A 5,350-nucleotide genomic window follows, 5' to 3' on the forward strand; every position below is an offset into this window, starting at 1 on the left:
ACCTGTCAGGCGGCAGAATGCCAAAGATTTGTGCCAACTGCTTCCCTTAAACGGCTCTAAGCCATTGTCAGATAGGTCAGAGCACAGAGCACAGAGCCCCAGAGAAGGTGGAAGGCCACTTCCTGAGCCTGGTGACTTGTGGAAATGGACCATTTACAAGAATTAAGAGAGAACCAAAAAGAGAGTAATTTTCTTGTACATTAAAGTCATTTAAGGCTAACTACTTGTACCACCTGAAATTATTTTGAACTTGCTTCCCACACTCTGGGATAATTTGCATTCTAACATCTTATCATTTCCTACTTCATATTCTCTCATTCTTTCCCCTTCTATCTCACTGCTTGTATTTGAATAAATGCTCTGTACATGTCCCCCCAACTAGTTTTGGCCCCAATACAAATTAGCATTTTTCATTGTCCTTATCTCTATATAATATGCACAGAATACATTGTTTGACAGGAAGAAAATGAATGCAAGACACACAGGAGTGCAAGAGAATTATTTATCATAGATACCATAGGATAAAATATTATGAAACTACACATCCAAGAGGATATTTTAGCTCCCTCAAAATCATATTCTATATCAGACAACTTCTCACTTAAATTCATAAGCAACTCAATCCCACTATTCAGAAATTTTTTTTTATACAAAAGAATCTGCTAACTGGCTCTATGATGAAAATAATTATTTTAGTTGAAGTGTAAGCAGTGGCCATTATCTGAGGACTTAAGATAGCAGTACACGTGAATGATGAAAAGATTCATTTAACAAATACTTATTGTGCGACTACAGTGCATCAGGCACTGTTTAGACCAAGAAAAGTCAAGGGTAACTGACCCTGATTTGGAGGATCGGGAAGGGTTTTACAATGCTGGTAACACTTCAGTCGAATTCTCCAAAAAGAACAAGAGTTTATAAGATTATCAAGAAGGGAAGGATATTCCAGGAGGGGGAACAGCATGTATGAAGTCATGAGGACTGCTCTGGGGAAAGTGAGTGGCTTCCTGTGGCAAGAGTACAAGGCTGTTTTAAAGAACAGTGGCAGAAAATGCAGCTATTGGGGTAGGTAGAGGCCAGCTCAGGAGAGCTCATAGGTTGGGCCACACACTGTAGTTTGCCATTGCATTAGCCGTGTCTCCTTGTTGCTAATAGAACTTTGATTTTGTTCAGGTAGTGGAGTGCCCAGGGCCAGAACATAAATCGAAATTGGCCTAAGCCCATTGTCTTAGTTCATTTTGCACTGCTATAACAGAATACCAGAGACTGGGTAATTTATTTTAAAAAGAAATTTATTTCCCACCATTCTGGAGGCTGGGAAGTCCAAGATTAAGGGGTCTAGCTTCTTTTTCTTTTTTTTTTTCTTTTTGGAGACAGAGTCTCACTCTTGTTGCCCCGGCTAGAGTGCCATGGCATCAGCTCAGCTCACAGCAACCTCACACTCCTGGGCTCAAGTGTTCCTCCTGCCTCAGCCTCCCGAGTAGCTGGGACTACAGGCATGTGCCACCATGCCCGGTTAATTTTTTCTATATATTTTTAGTTGGCCAATTAATTTCTTTCTATTTTTGGTAGTGACAGGGTCTCATTCTTGCTCAGGCTGGTTTCAAACTCTTGATCTTGAGCGATCTGCTCACCTTGGCCTCCCAGAGTGCTAGGATTACAGGCGTGAGCCACTGCGCCCGGCCACATGGGGCTGGCTTCTTCCGAGGGCCTTCTTGCTATGTCAGAAGGCTTAAGAGTAAGAGAGGGTGAGAAAGCAAGTGAGAAAACGGGGCTGAACTCATCCTTTTATAAGGAACCCACTCCCATGATAATAAACCCACTCCCAAAATAATGACACTGATCCATTCAGAAGGGCATGCCCATGACCCAAACACCCTCCACTAGGCCCCACCTCCCACACTGCCACAGAGAGGACCAAGTTTCCGACACTTGAACTTTGAGGTCCACATTCAAATCATAGCACCCATCCCTGCAATCATGTTTACCTTGATGACAATGCTTGGCCTAGGGCTGGATGCGGTGTTCAGTTCTGGCCAAAGAAACGTCAGAAGCGTGGCAGAAGGCACCAAAGAGATCCTGTTGTAGTTCATAAGCACAGTGACTGGGTCTTCACGCGCATGCGTGAAATGTGCCTCCTTCGGTCCTTGTTACGACGTTGGTGTGTTACCCATCTGACGTGAAAAAAAAAAAAAAGCCATCAAGGAAAGAATTTCATCCTTAATTAAAAAAAAAAAAAAAAGAATTCTGTAGCAGGAGAAGTTTCCCATTTCCTCTTTCCCTTCCTTCCTTTGTGATGTGGATGCTGTCCTGTGAGGACCTGGTGTCTAGAGTAGCAACAGCCATCTTGTGACCACAGCGAGGCCTGAGGATGAAAGAGAGAGGACAGAGAACGATGGGGTCTTCCACAGCTTCACAGCGTCACCAAACCAATGGTGACACTGCCTGCCTACGTTAGCACTTTTAAGCAGGAAAATTCTAAATATCCTTATGGTTAAAGCCACTATTCCTTGTGTTTGCAGTCATAACTGCTGTCGTGCCAAAGATGGCATTTGTACCTACGGCTAAGGAGTTTGGACTTTATCATGAAGAGGAATGAATGGGAGCTACGTAAAGGTGTGGGTGGGGTAATGAGTTTGTCAGATTTGTGCTCTAAAATCATCTCGCTGGCTGCTATGTGCAGAATGGGCTGGCCGTGGAGAAACCAAGGCAGAGAGACCAGGTATGAAGCTGCTGCAGCTGCCCAAGATGTTAGGCAGAACTTAAGCAATGGTAGCAATGGTAACTGGGCAAGAGCAGATAAGTCTGAGAGCTGTTTTTAAGTCAACACAACATAACTTAGTGACAAAGCGGACGTGAGAGGTGGGGGAAGATCTAGGTGAATCGAGTGGCTCGTGGTTTCAGAGATCGGTCTCTAATTCTGGCTTTGCCACAAGCTAGTCGAGTTATCCTAGGCTGGTTTCCTCATTTCAAGAAGGTCAGATTAAAAATGTGATAGCAGAAAGACCTTATCTCTCCTGACAGCTCCAACTCCCAGGAGCACTTCTTTTTTTTTTTTTTTTTTTTGCTATGAGGACTAGAAGAGGCCAGGAGGACCACTCTGGGGAAGGAAAACCCCCTCTTCCTCTACTGGACCCTTGGATTTGTTTGTGCAGAGCTGGGCGGTGGGCAACTTGGAGCTTTTGTCTGCCTTTTCAGCTTCGACTGACAATTTGAGAAGTGGGGCAGGGGGTTCAACGATGCATGAGCGATGGCCAAGCATGTAAATTAAAACCAGCGACGCATCGTTTCCCGCATGCCCTCAAGAGTTATTCTTTATTAAAGTTCTCATGCTGAGCCTTGTCTGCCTGTCCTTGGATTCACCACTGGGCACGAGGGTCTTTCTGCTGGGCAGTTTCTTTATCACCCAGCTCTGCCAGCTGAGAAAGGCAGCCATTCGCACTCATACAAAATGGTTGTTCCTTGTTTTCATGAGGGTAAGAGACAATAGAACAGGTAAAAGTGATGCTCTTACCCCAGGGGGGAATGATGCAAACCAGGCAGCAAGCTCAGAGCCTGTTGCCAGGATACCTGGTGGCGGTGTGGCAGAGGTCACAGAACCATGGACAGGCGTTCACAAATGACTAATTAGCTTTGTTTTATTTGTGCCTATAGAAGGATTGCCTCGAGTTCACCAAAGCCACTATAGTTCAAATACTTAATCTCTCCTATATCTACACTATATTTTAAATTAGTTTCTCACATTTTCTCACTTGATGGGGGGAGGGGTGGTGGGGTGCAAAGGTCCAGACCCTCCCCTCTATTCAAGGCAACTCTGAAGGGCCCTCCCAGCTCCAGGTCCCTGCTCCCCAAAGATCAGCTGAGGCCTCTGTTGCAACCGAATCCTGATTCATCCTCCCCCTTCCAGCCTGTTTCACGCACACCCTTAGAGATGTCATTACTGGTAGCACTTCCCAATAAAATAAATCCCTGCATGTGTCAAAGAAAAACCAGAGCCGGACGGTAGTTAAAATGGTAAAAACAAATTTTATCCAGAGAATATTGTCATAGGGTGAAAGAGACCTCATTATAGAACTGGGCTCCGTTCTGAATACAACAAGGACAAGCAGGGAATCGTAGTCAAGGAGCAGGGTGGGGATTCAGCGGATGGAAAATGACCAAGATGAAAAATCAGGACTGAGGGGGAACTCTGGCTAGACAGCCTTGACACGATTCTTGCTGAAGATCGACAAAGGTCATCAGATATCACCTGGAAGACAGTGGGGGATGAGAAATTTTATCAGATATCAAATGTGATCAGATAGTGAGAGCGGTGGGTTCTTTCTAAACCAATTTACCAGGATTCTTGGTAAAACTGGGAGATACAAGGAAGCACACTGAAGCCCCAGGTCAAAGCCTATTAAGAAGAGGGCTCAGAGGAGACTGACTAAAGTTTAGTCAAGGAGAGAGTCTTTGTCACATGCTAACTTCTATATGCTTTCTGGGGAACCCATGACACCAACGTAGAATCATCAGTCAACTCTGTTTTACTAGGCACATATGCACACACATACATGCACGTGCAGACTTCTAGCTATTCTTATCATTCTTATCATTTTATTATTTTAAGAAAGATACTTTAATCCTAAGAAAGAAGGAATTACAGTCTCAGAAAAAATTAAAAATGCTTTGAATTGAATAAGTTTGGTTTAATTAAAAGAAATCACTAGTTAGATCAAAATTTCTTAGATAGGACACAAAAAGCATGACCCATAAAAGAAAAATGTGATAAATTGGACTTCATCAACATTTAAGACTCTATTCTTTGTATGTCACTAAAAGACAAGCTACAGGCTGGGCGCGGTGGCTCACGCCTGTAATCCCAGCACTCTGGGAGGCAGAGGCGGGTGGATCATTTGAGCTCAGGAGTTCAAGATCAGCCTGAGCAAGAGGCTCTACTAAAAATAGAAAGAAATTCATTGGCCAACTAAAAAAAAAAATATATATATATATATATATATGTATATATAAAAATTAGCCGGGCACATGCCTGTAGTCCCAGCTACTCGGGAGACTGAGGCAGAAGGATTGCTTGAGCCCAGGAGTTTGAGGTTGTTGTGAGCTAGGCTGATGCCATGGCACTCCAGCCGGGCAGCAGAGTGAGACTCTGACTCAATAAATAAATACATAATTAAAAGACATGCTACAGATTAGAAGAAAATATTTGCCAAAAATGTACACGATAAAGGACTTATATACAGAAGCACTCCCACAAAGCAATAAGAATACAAACGACCCAACTTTTTAAATGGACAAAAGACCCCTTCATCAAAGAAGAGACATGGATGGCAAATAAGCCCATAAAAAGATG

At 43.6% G+C, this 5,350-nt stretch overlaps 1 non-coding gene across 1 annotated transcript; it reads left to right on the forward strand.

Annotated features, from left to right (window-relative positions):
• The first annotated feature begins 2,076 nt into the window (after nucleotides 1-2,076).
• Nucleotides 2,077-2,180, forward strand: LOC142864045 (small nucleolar RNA U13). The gene has a single exon (XR_012914638.1). It is a non-coding gene; the product is annotated as a small nucleolar RNA U13 (small nucleolar RNA).
• Nucleotides 2,181-5,350: the final 3,170 nt, after the last annotated feature.

Source organism: Microcebus murinus, chromosome 23, assembly GCF_040939455.1.
Source record: "Microcebus murinus isolate Inina chromosome 23, M.murinus_Inina_mat1.0, whole genome shotgun sequence".
In the NCBI taxonomy this organism is placed as follows: Eukaryota; Metazoa; Chordata; class Mammalia; order Primates; family Cheirogaleidae; genus Microcebus; species Microcebus murinus.